The sequence below is a fragment of the Rattus norvegicus genome, chromosome X (assembly GCF_021556685.1).
Source record: "Rattus norvegicus strain SHRSP/BbbUtx chromosome X, alternate assembly SHRSP_T2T, whole genome shotgun sequence".
Taxonomy (NCBI): Eukaryota; Metazoa; Chordata; class Mammalia; order Rodentia; family Muridae; genus Rattus; species Rattus norvegicus.
Genome location: NC_141554.1, coordinates 48285967 through 48302329, shown reverse-complemented (window position 1 = coordinate 48302329; position 16363 = coordinate 48285967).

The window sequence follows — 16363 nt, the reverse complement described above, 5'->3', positions numbered from 1 at the left end:
CTTTTGGGTTTGTTGTTTGTGAAAAATTCCAATAAGTTGCCAAATCTGAACTTAAACTCATGATCCACCTGTCTCATCATCTCCAGTTCCAGGAATATAGGTATGCATGATTATAGCTAATTAATAGGTTATTAGATCATTTCTTATTTACTCAAGCAAACAGTGTTCAAATTTAATTGTTTAACATAAATTTCTTCTATTAATGCCCTTGGAGAAATAAAAATAAACAACGATAAGAGCCTAATTCCAGTATGTAGCCTATAATTTTTAAAACCCATGCTTGTAATGGATACAGAAAATGTGGTACATCTACATAATGGAATATTACTCAGCTATCAAAATTAATGATTTTATGAAATTCATAGGCAAATGGATGGAACTGGAAAATATCATCCTGAGTGAGGTAACCCAATCGCAGGAAAACACACATGATATGCACTCATTGGTAAGTGGATATTAGCCCAAATGCTCAAATTACCATAGGTGCACAGAACACATGAAACTCAAGGATGACCAAAATGTAAATGCTTCACTCCTTTAAAGGGGGAAAAAAGAATACCCTTTGCAGGGAATAGAGAGGCAAACATTAAAACAGAGACTGAAGGAACACCCATTCAGAGCCTGCCCCACCTGTGGCCCATACATATACAGCCACCAAACTAGATAAGATGGATGACGCAAAGAAGTGCAGGCCAACAGGAACTGGATGTAGATCTCTCCTGAGAGACACAGCCAGAATACAGCAAATACATAGGCAAATGCCATCATCAAACCACTGAACTGAAAACAGGACCCCTGTTGAAGGAATTTGTGAAAGGACTGAAAGAGCTTGAAGGGGCTTGAGACCCCATATGAACAACAATGCCAAGCAACCAGAGCTTCCAGGGACTAAGCCACTACCCAAAGACTATATATGGACTGACCCTGGACTCTGACCTCATAGGTAGCAATGAATAGCCTAGTAAGGGCACCAGTGGGAGGGGAAGACCTTGGTCCTGCCAAGACTGAACCCCCAGTGAACTTGATTGTTGGCGGGAGGGCTGTCATGGGGGGGAGGGTGGGGAGGGGGACACCCATAGAGAAGGGGAGGGGGAGGGGTTAGGGGGATGTTGGCCTGGAAACCGGGAAAGGGAATAACAATTGAAATGTAAATAAGAAATTCCCAAGTTAATAAAGATGAAAAAGAAAAAAAAAAAAAACAACCATGCTTGTTTCAGCTAGGTTCTTAGTCCAGCAGCCGTTCCATCTCACTCCACTCCCATTACAGCTCTCCTGGTTGCCACTTACTTTTGGCCCTGTTTCATGTGGCTGGCTTGCTAAGCTGACCAAACCTCTTTTTCCTGAAAATGTCTGGAGCCAGGACTGTTATTCCGCAAGCCATTCATTCCCATAGCTGGTCTGCAGCACACCAACAACCACTCTGGTCTCCTCATTCAGATCCTTTTAGCCCCATGAAAGGAAAACACTAGGGCCTTTATATTTATAAGAGACAGATTTGTATTGGTAAATCTTCAACCCCAATATACTTGTGAAAAGAATACGTAACTCAGTTAATACATTTACAAGTTGCATGACTAAATTTGGCAGATAAACCACTACACTATTCTGTTGCCTAACTCTGAGATCCCTAGCTACTTTTGGCTTCTTCAGGCCATGTGGGTCTACTCCATCTCCCACCTGCAATTCCTCTGTCTTCTCTCACCTTTCCATCTTGTCTTCCACCTTCCTTCCTCTCTCTCCTTCTCTAAAACTTCCAGCTCCACATTTCCCTTTCACTGCCCAATCACAGTCTCTAGCCTGTATCTAACCAGCTAAGTTCGGGAGCAGGTTCACATAGAATTATCTGAGGATGTGATCTGCTCCTTTTAGTGGTCAGTATTAGCATCAAAATACAAACAGCACCAAGGAAATCCACAACACAAGTACACACTATTTCAACTCACAATACTTATTAAAATAAAGAAGTGCATATTTTGTCTGCATGTATATATGTGAAAAACCAAACGCCCGGTGACTACAGATGTTAGAAGAGTGTATTTGAATCCCCTGGAATTGAAATAGCAGTGAGCTGCTATGTTGGTACTCGGAACCAAAACCAGACTCTCTCTAAAAGCAGCAAGCATTGAGTAATCTTTCTATGCCCAAAATATGAGACAGAAACACAGGAATTCATTGACCATTAACACAGTCAAAATTTCCTTCTGATTCTACACATAAACAAAAATTTTATCATAAAATTAATATACAACAACAGAACATTCTAGATACCCAAAATAATCCTCACACAATTTGACACAATTTACAATTATGGGATTAACACATTCCAGATCTTTTTTTTTAAATAGGATATTTCTTTATTTACATATCAAATGTCATTCCTTTCCCAATTGCCGGTACATAAGCCCCCATTCCCCCCCTCTGCTACTTCTATAAGGGTGTTCCCCTCCCCATACCTATCCCCTTACCATGCCCCTCCGAAAATCCTCTACACTGCAGGTTCAACATTGGCAGGACCAAGGGTTTCTCCTTCCATTGGTGCCCAGCAAGGCCATCCTCTGCTGCATATGCAGTTGGAGACTTGGGTCAGTCCATGTACTTTCTTTGGGTAGTGATTTAGTCCCTGGAAGCTCTGGTTGGTTGGAATTGTTGTTCTTATGGTTGCAAGCCCCTTCCCCTCTTTCAAACCTTTCTCTAATTCTTCCAACAGGGGTCCCGTTTTCAGTTCATTGGTTTTCTGTAACCATTCCCCTATGTATTTGACATGCTCTGGCTGTGTCTCTCAGGAGACATCTATATCTGGTTCCTGTCAGCATGCACTTGTTAGCTTCATCAAACTTATCTAATTTTGGTGGCTTTAAATATATGGGACACATGTGGAGCAGGCTCTGAATGGCTGTTTCTTCAGTCTCTACTCTAAATTTGTCTCCATATCACCTCCTATGTTTTTTTTTGTTCCCCCTTTTAAGAAAGAGTGTAGAATCCCCATTTTAATCATCTTTCTTCCTGAGCTTCATGTGGTCCATGGATTGCATCTTGGGTAATTCAAGCATTTGGGCTAATATCCACTTATCAGTGAGTACATAACATGTGTGTTTCTCTGTGATTGGGTTACCTCACTCAGGATGATATTTTCTAGTTTATTGCATTTGCTTATGAATTTCATGAAGTCATTGTTTTTTTTTTGTTTTTTTTTTGTTTTTTTTGTTTTTTTTTTGTTTTTGGAGCTGAGGACTGAACCCAGGGCCTTGAGCTTGCTAGGCAAGAGCTCTACCACTGAGCTAAATCCTCAACCCCAAAGTCATTGTTTTTGATAGCTGAGTAGTACTCCACTGTGTAGATGAACATACATTTTCTATATCAATTCCTCTGTTGAAGGGCATCTGGGTCACTCCTACAACCTGATGCTGATTCCGTGGAGGTCTGGCTATTTTTGTAGGATCATGCCACTGCTGATGATTCAAGTTTGGTGTCCTGATACTACTAAACCGAACTGCTGATATCCTGACTGAAATTGGAATCACCTCAAAGAACTACTTCTAAACAGGTGCACATCCCCTTGTCCTATTTACTATCCTTTCTCCTCTACCTTTAATGCTGGACTAGAAGAGGGGTCAAAACGTTTGAGAAACCTTAATAAATGTAGGTTTTTTTTTTTAAAGAGATCAAAGTCTACACAATTGTGCACTTCATTTCAGGATTGTAGTTCTTTTCTGATTAAAAGATGAAATGAAAACAAGAATTAGGTAATGACAACTAACATGACATAAGTATTACTTGTTCATCTGAAACATAAACAATAAGTTTCTGTGTGGGATCTTCCCATGGAATTACCACTCCCTTAATATGTTTATCTCCCTTGAACACAGAATTCAGCTCCAGAACACAGAATTGGTGGCCCTTTATTGTGAACCACACATTTTGTATTTTCCCTTTCTAAACTCACTGTGCTTGTTGAAAACACTGTTTATGAGAGTAAACCAGAGCCCAAAGTCTATGCTGGGTTGTATTGAGACTTGGATAATGAAAGTCTGCATTCGCCTGCAATTTCATGAAGGTCTGACCTAGATTTCAGACACTCTCCTAAGGATGAATTTTCTCTTCCTGTTACTAACCTGTATTATCCAAGAACTAGGAGTGGAAGATAATGTGCTATGTTCTTAATGTGTTCTCAGCAACAAGAAGACCACGAGAAACTTTCAAAATGCCCTAACACTAAATATTCTGACTTAGACAATGTCAAGATTTTACTCTGATCTGAAGGGAATGGAAGAAACAAAGAAAAACATTCTGTGTTTTCTATAATAACGAAAAAATCTGGACATCAGTCTTCAGAAGTCCCTCCTCCTGTCTCTTTCAGCAAAGTGGAAAATCTGCAGACAAATCAGCATCCATCACACTAATAACACCCTGCTGAATCTTAACAACTGTGACATCTCCTCATGTTCTTGTGCTGGTTACTAAATGCTTGGCTGTCTGAGAAATTATATTGTTTTAGTGGGTTGGCTTTGCTGTATTTTTTTCATAGACTTTTTTTGGGGGGGAGTAGTTTTAAATTAGGAAAGCAGAAATTACTTTTTACAGTATTTTCCCTTTATTAAGGCTTTATCTTGTAATAACTGTAGCTGGCCTGGAATTTCTAGGTAGACCAGAAACTTGGGATGGTCTTCCTAAGTGTTGAGATTTATGTGCCTATACCACACTGCCTAGCTAGTACAGATACATTATTGATTATAGTATAGAGTTTATTGCTTGTGTTAAACGATATTTAGGTGTTGACAAGTGTCTAGAGTGCCATACATTTGAAGTCATATAGTGTGTTACCTTTCAGATTGACTTTTACCTAGCAATATGCATGTGAGAAATAAAAAGAAAACCAGAGATGCCAACTTAGACTACTGTACCCAACAAAACTCTCAATCACCACAGATGGAAAAAACAATATTTCAAGACACATCCAAATTTAAACATTATCTATCCATAAATCAAGCCCTATAGAAAACACTGGAAGGAAAACATCAACCCAAGGAGGATAAAAAAATACAGGAAATAAGGAACTCCATATGAGTAAAAACAAGGGAGGCACACATGTACATGCATACACACACCACCACCACCACCACCACCACCACCATTACCATCAAAATAACAGGAATTAACTGTAGGTTTAGACTTTTCAAAACCTGTGTTAGGTTTCTTAAAACTGCAACCTCCCTTCTATCCCACTGACTAGTGTGAGAGAAAACGGTAATAGGAAAAGGGGGCTGTGGGCATGCTTAGGAGTAGTTCTTTAGGGGAGATTCCACTATTCATTGTCAGGACACCAGCAGTCCAGTCAAGTAGCAAATAACAAACATGAATCAGTAGTGGTCACATGATCCAGCAGAAAAAGCAAGGCTCTGTCAAATCAGCTTGAGTCACTGAAAGTGGCCAGAATACCCTGAGAAGTTCATTGATACAATCCTTTCTATGGAATGAAGACCAGAAAATATTTGCAAGGACCAAAGATCACCAGTGAAGCTTTGCCTAGCTAGCATAGCAATCAGAAAGCATCCTCTCACTGTTCCTCAGGTTCTATCTATATTCTTTCTAAACATTGCATGCCCTGTCAAGTATCTGTTTCCAGCAAAATATTGCACACCCCCTCATTAGACAGCTTCCAGAATATTACCACATGAAACAAATGAATAATTAAAGCATCTAGAAATTGAAGTAGAAATATCTATAAATATCAATGGACTCCCATTAAAAAGGCTCAGGCTTAAAGAATAGATAAAAAAACAGGATTCTACTGCCTACAAGAAATACATATCAGCAATAATGATAGATATTACCTCAGAGTAAAATGCTGGAAAAAAGTTTTACATGTAAATGAACTGAAGAAAAAAGCTGGAGTAGCCATTCTAATATGTAATTAAATAGATTTTCAACTAAAATTATTCCAAAGAGACAGGGAAGGACACTTCATACACATGAAATAAAAAATCTACAAAGATATTATATCAGTCCTGAATGCATATAATCAAATTATAAGGGCCCCCACATTTGAAATAAACATTGCCAAACCTTCAACTTGCACACTGAGTCATGCATATTAATAGTGAGCGGTATACTTCAACATCCCATTCTTACCAATTGACAGATCCTCCAGGCAAAAACTAAAGAAAGAAATAATGAAAATGACTGTCACTACGAATCAAATGGGCCTAACAGATATCTAGAAAATATTTCACCCAAACACAAAAGAATATACATTTTTCTTAGCACCTCATAGATCCTTTTCCAAAAATGACCATTTTGCTGTTCCCACAAAAAGCCTCAACAGATACAATAACATTGAAGTAATGCGTTGTATAGTATCATACCACCTTGGATTACAATTTGTCTTCAACAAGAACAGAAATGCTAGGAAGTCTCCAAAATCATGGAAACTGAATAACACTCTAGTCAATGATTTCTGAGTCAGAGAAGAAATAAAGAAAGTAAAGATTTTCTAGAATACAATGAAAATGAAGGCATGACACAACAGAAATTATGTGTCACAATGTAAGCACTGCTAATAGAAAAGTTCCTAGCACTAAATGCCTCCGTAAAGAAATTAGAAACTTTTCATACCAGCAATTTAAAAGTACATCTGAAATCTCTACAAAAATGAATCAAACATAACAAAGTGGAGTAGAAGGCAAGAAATAATGAAAATATGGTTTGAAATTAATTTGTTAGAAACCAAGAGAATCATACAAAAAATTAACAAAATCAAGTGCTGGTTCACTGAAAAAAAAAACAGGATAGACAAACTCTTACTCAAATTAACAAAAGCAAAGAGAGACAGCATCCAAATAAACAAAATCAGAATGAAAATGAAGATATAGTGACAACTAGGAAATTCAAAGAATGATTAGGTTTTCATTCAAAAGCCTGTACTTCACAAAATTGGAAAAGTTTAATGAAATGGATGGTTTGTTAGACAGATACCACTCACAAAAGTTAATCAAACTCAGTGATAAAAACTGAATTGTATCGTTATAGGAATGTGAAGGGACAGAAATAAACCCACACATTTATGGACCCATGATATTTGACAAAAAAGCAAAACCATGCAAGGGAAAAATGAACATCTTCAACAAATCATACTGGTGCAACTGGATATCTGCATGTAGAAGAATGCAAATAGACCCATACTTATCACCCTGCACAAAATTCAAGTCCAAATGGATCAAATTCCTCAATATAAAACCAGACACACTAAATCTAATAGAAGAGAAAGTGGGGAATAATTGCCTTGAACTCATTGGTACAGGAGACAATTTCCTGAACAGAACACCAATGGCTCAGGCTCTAAGATCAACTTACTGATAAATAGGACCTCAGGAAACTGAAACATTTCTGTAAGGTAAAGGACTGTGAATAGAACACCAAGAAAGCCTACAGATTAGGAAAGTGTTTTCAACAGCACTTTATATGACAGAGGGTTAATATCCAAAGTTTAAAAAGAACTCAAAAAATTAGAAACCAGCAACCCAAATAACCCACTATTAAAAAATGGGGTCCAGAGATAAACTGACAATTCTCAACAGAGGAATATCAAATGGATAAAATTTGCGTAAAGAGAAGCCGGGAGGGCTAGCAGAATGATTGGAATATGCAGCCTTGGGGGGTGTGAGGTGGGAGGACCCTCTAGAGTGTGCTAGAGACCTGGGAAGTAAAATATTCTCAGAATTCAAAGGGAGGGTCCTAGGATGAAATGCTCAACAGTATGGAGAGGGAACTTGTAGAGTGCACATCCAGTATAAAGTCAGGGCATCAAGTAGAAGAATAGGGTTGCCATCCTATAACCAAAAACTGACCCAGAATTGTTCCTGTCTAAAAGAACTACAGGGACAAAACTGGAGAAGAGACTGAAAGAAAGGAGATCCAGTGACTAGACCAAATTGGGATCCAGTTCAAAGAGAGGCTCCAAGGCTTGGCACTATTACTGATGCTATGGTGTGCTTACAGACAGGAGCCTAGCATGGCTGTTCTGTAAGAGGCCCAACAAGCAGGTGACTGAGACAGATGCAGATACTTACATGCAACCAATGTACTGAAATCACAGACCCCTGTGTTTGAATTAGGGAAAGGCTGAAAGAAGCTGAGGAGGATGATCCCATAGGAAGACTATAAGTTTCAACTAATATGGACCCTTGATATCTCTGAAACTGAGCCACCATCCAGGCATCATACACTGACTGGTCCAAGGCCCAACACATATACAGCAGAGGACAGTTTGGCCTGGCCTCAATGAGCAAAGATGTGCCTTAACCCCAGAGACCTTAGCCACCGGGAAGTGGGGAGACCTGGTGGTGGTAGGGGAACATCCTCTTGGTGACAGGGCTAAGAGGAATGAGATGAGGAAGTGTAAAAGGGTGGACAAGGAGGGGGGTAGCCACAGGAGTGTTTCATCATGGAAATGCATATCAAAACAACTCTGACATTCTATCTTATACCTGCCAGAATGGCTATTATCAAAAGCTGAAGTGACAGTACATATTGGTAAGGATCCTCAGTGGCTGGTGGAAGTGCAAACTTGTACAACCACTCTACAAATCAACTCGGTGGTTTCTCAGAAAACTGAATAGTTATACCTCAAGAACTCACTTTACCACTCCTGGGCATACACCCAAAATATGCTCACCTATTCTACAGGTACATTTGTTCAACTATATTTAAAACATCTTTATTCATAATAGCCAGGAACTGGAAATAATGTAGATGTCCCTCAACTGAAGAATGAATAAAAAAATGTGGCATATCTACATAATGAATTCAGCTAGTAAAAACAAAGACATCAGGAATTTTGCAGGAAAACTGATGGAACGTAAGAATATCATCGTGAGTGACATACATGGTATGTAATCTCTTTTTTTAATTGAATATTTTATTTATTTACATTTCAAATGTTTTCCTATTTCCTGGATTCCCTTGTGTAAACACCCTATCCCATCCCCATTCCTCCTGCTTTTAGGAGGGTGGTCCCTCACGTACCTACCCACCCACTCTCATCTCATTGCCCTGGTATTACCCTACAATGGGGCATCAAGCCATCACAGGACCAAGGGCCTCTCTTCCCACTGATGCCCAACAAGGCCATGCTCTACTACATATATAGCTAGAGCCATAAGTCCATCCCTGTGTACTCTTGGGATGGTGGTTTAGTTCCTTGGATCTCTGGGGGATCTGGATGGTTGATATTGTTGTTCTGCCTATGGGGTTGCAAACACTTTCAGCCCCTTTAGTTCTTTCCCTAACTCCCCAATTGGGGTGCCTGTGCTCAGTCCAATAGTTGACTGCTAGCATCTACATCTGTATTTATCAGGCCTTGGCATAGGCTTTCTGGAGACAACTATATCAGTCCTGTCAGCAAGCAATTATTGGCATCTGCAATAGGGTCTGGGTTTGGTGTCTGTATGTGGGATGAATCCCCCCGGGGCGGGGGCAATCTCTGGATGGCCTTTCCTTCAGTCTCTGCTCTGGATATTTTCTATACTTCCTCCTCTGAGTTTTGTTCCCCTGTTCAAAGAAGAGCTGAAGCATCTATACTTTGGTCATCCTTCTTCTTGAGCTTCATGTGGTCTGTGGATTATATCTTGGGTAATCCAAGATTTTGGGCTAATATCCACTTATCAATGAGTTCATACCATACATGTTTTTTTGGAATTGGATTACCTCACTCAGCATGATATTTTCTAGTTCCATCCATTTTCCTATGAATTTCATGAAGTCATTGTTTTTGATAGCTGAGTAGTACTCCATTGTGTAGATGTACCGAATTTTCTGTATCTATTCCTCCATTGAGGGATATCTGGGTTCTTTTCAGCTTCTGGCTATTATAAATAAGGCTGCTATGAACATAGTGGAGCATGTGTCCTTGTTATATGTTGGAGCATCTTTTGGGTATATGCCCAGGAGTGGTATAGCTGGGTCCTCAGGTATTCTGTCAAATTTTCTGAGGATCATCCAGACTGATTTCCAGAGTGGTTGCACCAGCTTGCAATCCCACCAACAATGGAGGAGTGTTCCTCTTTCTTCACATCCTTGCTAGCATCTGTTGTCACCGGAGTTTTTGATCTTAGCCATTCTGACTGGTGTGAGGTGGAATCTCAGGGTTGCTTTGATTAGAATTTCCCTTATGACTAAGGACGTTGAACATTTCTTTAGGTACTTCTCAGCCATTCAATAGTCCTCAGTTGAAAATTATTTGTTTAGCTCTTTACCCATTTAATAAGATTATTTGGTTCTCTGGAGTCTTGAGTTCTTTGTATATATTGGATATTAGCCCTATGTTGGATATAAGATTGATAAAGATCTTTTTCCAATCTGTTGGTTGACAGTATCCTTTGCCTTACAGATGCTTTTCAATTTTATGAAGTCCCATTTTTTGATTTGTGATCTCAGAGCATTATCCATTGGTGTTCTGTTCAGAAAAATTTCCCCTGTGCCCATGCGTTTCAGGCTCTTCTCCAATTTTTCTTCTACTAGATCTACTGTATCTGGTTTTATGTGGGGGTCTTTACCATAAAATACAAGATACACATGCTACTCTCCTCAGGCCAAAAGAAGCTAAACAAGAAGGAATGCCCAAGCAATAAGTTTGAATCTCACTTATAAGGGGAAATATAAAATCCCTAGGACCTAGGTGGAGGGAGGGAAATAAGTGGGAAAAGGGATAAGGAGGTGAATGTATGGGTGTTCAGGATCAGATGTGGGGAGGAATAGGAGAGATGGCCAGATAGCCAATGAAAATGTATGGAAATCTGATGGGAGTAGGGGTTGGGGATAAAAGGCATCTCAAGGATAGGTGAAAGACCTGGGATAGGACAGGTTCCTAAGAATCAATTGGGGGTCACCTAATCTGAGGCTTACAGCAATGAGAATATGGAACCTGAAGGGATCACCTCTGTAGCCAGGGAGGAACCACAGTGGTGTGATAGGAACACCTACTGATCCAAAAAGCTTTGACATAAAATTTATCTTGATTGCAAGAAATGCTGGGCTTGGGAATGGAGTAGAAACTGAGGCAATGGCCAAGCAATAACCAGTTCAACTAGAGACCAATCCCACAGGCAAGCACCAATTTCTGACACTATTAATGATACTCTGATATGCTTGCCATACAGGAGCCTAGCCTGGCTGTCTTCTGAGTGTCTCCACCTAGCAGCAGACATAGATGAATGCAGAGAGAGCTTGGCATTGTATGGAGCTTTATTACTTTTATCGAGGAGATGGGGGAAGGATTGAGATCCCCGAAGGGGATAGGAACTCCCTAGAAACACCAACAGTCAACTAACTTGAAACACTAGGGGCTCTCAGAAACTGAGATAACAACAGAAGTCCATATATAGCTGGAACTAGACTCCCTGCATGTTTAGCATATGTGTAGTTCAGTCTTCTTGTTGGCTCAGAACACTGGAGTGGTGGCTATCCCTAAAGCTGTTGTCTGTCTGTGGAACTCATTTTTCTAGCTGGACTACCTTGTCTGGTCTCAGGTGGAGAAGATTTGCCTATCCCTGCAGAGATAGGCATCAGGGCTAGCATATACCCAGTAGTGTCTCCACTCTCTCAGACTAAAAGAGGAGTCATCACGAGGGGACTGTGGAAAGGGGGACCAGGAGTGGAGGCAGTGAGTTGTATGTAAAGTGAATAAACAATGAAATAATCTATATTTGAATAAAAAGTATATAAAAATTGATACATAGAAATTTACTAAAGCAGTTTTACTACTCTGCAAACATCTATGAATGGTACATATTATGTTTTACTCACTGTTTAAATAATTGCTATTTAGTACATACACATATATATTTCTGTAATTTTGATAAAGTTAGTAATGGAAAAGGGCCTATGGTGAAAATAGCATATATGCTTTACTGGACACAGAGATGGGCCTTAAGAAGAAGATTGTGGTTAAAGTGGCAAAACCTATAACACTGATAAAGTTGAGTAAGCAGGCTTGTAAGTGGCTATGTGATAACCAGACAAACTGTGGTAGTTGGAATATGCTTGGGCAAGATTTTGGCACTATTAAGAGATGTCACCTTGTTGGATTAGGTATGGCACTGTTGGAGGAAGTGTGTCATTGTGGATGTGGGCTTTGATACTTCCTCCCAGTTTTGTGGAAGACAGCCTCCTCCTAGTTGCTTTTGGGATAGGAGGTAGAACTGTCAACTCCTTCAACACCATGCCTGTTAGACTGCCATGCTCCTGAAATAATAATTGACTGAACCTCTAAACCGCTACCAAAGCCCCAACTAAATGCTGGCCTTTATAAGAGTTGCCAGGGTCATGATGTCTCTTCAAAGTGGTAAAAGAAGACACAAACCAAATAAATGGAAGGACAAAGATTGGGGACATTGGCAGGAGGCCATTTCACTCCCTAAAAACCATGAGGAATCTATGTAAGACACATTATATAAAATAAATAAAAATGTTTAAAGAAAGCCTCTGTTTCAGGAGACTACCTTAAATTGCTTCATTTGCAGGTAAATAGTTATGAGATTGCAGCTACCTCTTTGTGTGTGTGACTACTATATATGCTGTGTAGTAAAACTCTAAGCTAGTCATGAAAATATGTGAAGAATAAGAATTTATTATAATTAACAGCACTCAAGAAATCTTAAGTTCAGAGATTACAATAACCAGGCACTAAAATCCAGTTAGCAGAGAGACAATGTCAGTAATTGTATAAGTCCAGAGTCTGTGATGTATGCAGCAGGGCTTCAAGTAGTAGCAACTGGGTTGACGAGGCACAATTATTCCCCTGGTTGAACCAGGGTAACTTGCATGTAGTGTGTGGATATACCACTGTCTGAGCATATGTTAGCTACGAGAACTATTATGTTTCATAGCAATTATCTCACACTTTTTCTAGTTTCCTTCAGGGCCCTAAAATCCTATGGACAAGGAGTTTTTAGCACTTCTTCCTTGTTTGGTAAGCACTCCCACACTCCACTCAGGAATTTCTCTCATCTTTCTTTAATTTTTTTCCCCTAACTTCAGATATCTCTACAATTTTAATTAATAAAGGTCATTTACCCTTTGCATACTTCCAGATCAGTTTGTCTCTTTACTCTTATGTTGAATTGAAACTAGGGATTTCTAACCACTGTCTCAGATTGACCTTTGGTGACCACTGATTTCCCATGAACTGGATCAAGGGTAACTGTGCCAAGAAAGATCTTGATGTACTAAAAATCCTTGCATTAATTTTATTTCATACTGTATGATTAGATTCATGTTTGTAAATTTAAGTAACTCTTAATTGCAGATATTTCAGTATTATAAAATGTGTTGATTGAATCTATATTAATATGCTTACATGTTTGATAAACAGTAACTTATATTTTTATATGATCATATATATATATATAGTTACAGTAATTAATTTCTTCTTATATTTACTATATGTGTGAGACTGTTCATGGGAAGTGAGTAGGGAGTAGAGGTATGTCTCAGTACATGTATAGAAGAAGAGAATAATTTGTGAGAGTTAGTTCTCTCCTACCATACAGATCCCAGGGATCCAACTCAGGTTGTGAAATGTGATGGAAAACATAGTAAATAGGAACATATAGGTCAAAATTATTGGATAGTTCTGAGTTTTTTTTTTTTTTTGATAAATCTGTCCCTAGTTACTGTTGCAATGGAGATTTTAAAAGGTTCTGTGGTTTGTTTCTCATATTTTGGTCTGGAAAGTGGTTTGGATCAACACTTTCTACTCTTGCAGAAGGCCTTGGTCTGGCTCCAAGCACCCACTTCTCAGTTCACAGTTATTTCACTTCCTGGGTATGCAATGCCCTTTCTGCACTTCTCTGGACACCAAAATGTACATGAGACATAAACACAGTACACACACACACACACACACACACACACACACACACACACACACACAAAAATCTTTGTTTTATGTGTGCATGCATGGGTGTGTGTGTGTGTGTGTGTGTGTGTGTGTGTGCATATATATGCAGTAACACATACTTATACATTTTTTTACTGGGCATTATCAGTTGAAGCAGCCTACCCTGGAATGAGGCTCTTAGAATATTTTATTGTTTTTAATTTTTATTTCTCCAAGTATTTCTCCAAGAACTGTGGGGTAAGAAAAACCACTCCCCACACACAAAATGACAAAAAAGATAGACAAACAGAAGGAAGGAAGGAAGGAAGGAAGGAAGGAAGGAAGGAAGGAAGGAAGGAAAGAAGGAAGAGCCCCAACAGGACACTATGAGACAAAGGTCCTCCAATGATAGGGTTAAATTCATTTTATAATGGCCATCTACTCCTGAACATGTGATGTATCTTTAAAAGTAGTGCTTTCTCAATGAGACTCCCTAGGAGAAAATTAGATTTCCATTTGCAAGTGGTTACTAGTTGAAAATAACTTCTATATTAAGGATGGAGACATGTTTCTATTTCTACTCCTAACTCTAGTAACCTCTTGCGTAGATTTGTGCACGTCTTTTTCATGCTCTCTGTTTGTGAGTTTATATGTGTGTGTGTGTGTTTGTTCTGTGCATGTAAGACCATGTTTCCTTGGTGTCATCTTCTGGTTATTACACTCTTACTCCAATTCTTCAATGGGCTCCCTGGGCCCTAAATTGTGGGACTTTATGGAGCCATGCCACTTGAGATGAGCATTCCAATGTCTCTCACTCTGTGGATACTGTCAGATGTAGGTCTCTCTATTTCTACCCATCTGCTGTAGGAGGAGGCTTCTCTGATAATGGTTGGGCAAGGAATTGACCTATGAGTATAACAGAATATGATTTTATCCTAAATTTCCCTTGGTAGAACCCTTGGGCCCTGGGCTACCAAGAATCAAATTCTAGGTCACTCAGAGTACTAGATAAGGGCACCACTTTGTGGAGTGTGCCATAAGTCAAATCAGACATACAGCCTGGTGACCATAAACATTATACCAACTTTATATTATTGTATCACACAGGCTAGAGGCCATTTCACAACAAAGGTTTCTAATTGGTTTGGTGTTTCTATTATTCTTTGGCAGGATGCAGAGAAATTTCTGGTACCATTAGCCCTAGCTTGTAGGTTTGAAGGCTACATTTAGGCACCACGTTTACTCCCCCTTGTTCAATCAGTTGTGAAAGTGGTCAGCAATGCTGCTGTGTTGTCAATTTAGAGAGAACAGCTTGTAGCCTTGACAACAGCAAGAGTTATTTGGGGTTTCAAATGAGACCACTTTAGCCAACACGTCAATGAAATGTATCCAATTCCCAGCTTAGTTTCATGACAAGAGATATTTATTTTATGCTCTGGCTTCCCTATTATTTGGTGATTTCCCATAGATCTTCTTCATATTTGTATATATTTTAAGAGGCTTCAACTCTACTAGGTCTGCATACCATCCTTCAAATGGCTTTTCATTTTAGCTGTCTCTCTTCATATTTCCCCTATTCATTCACATCGTCCTTCCTTCTCCTTATTTGAATTACTCACTCTTCTTACTCCTTCATTTATCCATAATTATTTTTCCATTTCCTCTTCTAAAGAACCATCTGTACAAGCCAGTTCCTTACTTTATACCTATGGTAGTTTTATATATCCCATTATTGACTTAAGAGCTATTACCCACATATAAGCAAATGCATAAAATATTTGTCTTTTTGGGTCTGGGTTATTTTAGTCAGGATTATCTTTTTCTAGCTCCATCTATTTACCTGTGAATTTCGTAATTTCATTTTCTTACCAGTTCCATTGCATAAAAATACATTTTATTTATTCATTTTTTGTTGGGAGACATCTAGATTGTTCCTAATTTTAAGCTATTATGAACAGAGAAGCAATGAACATGGTTGAGCAAGTGTCTTTGTAGTAGGATGTGCAGTCCTTTGGGCATGTGTTCAGGAGTAGTATAGCTAGATAGTGAAGCAGATCAATTACCTACCTTCTGAGAAGCTGCCACAATGATTTCCATGGTAGCTATATAAGCCTGCAGTCCCATCGTCAATAAATGAATGATTCCCTTGCTTCAGTTTCTCTTTTGCATGAGCTATTATTTGTCATGTAACAGATTTTGACTTATTTAAAGTTGACCACTGCCTGCTTGAATAAATTAGGAGATTTTAGCCATCTCTAATGATAGATAGCTATAATCTCATAACTGGAATTGCTAAGACAGGTAGATCAAAAGCTCAAGGTAACTGTGTCACATAGGGAAATATTGTCAAACAATATTTTTTTAAGAATTTAAAATTTGGTTAAAAGTTTTGTTCTAATAATCACAATGTGGTTAAAGAAGAGGTTTAATTTAACTCCTTTCAAAATGTGTGTTATATATTCTTCTAAAACAACAGAAGACAGCCTTCTG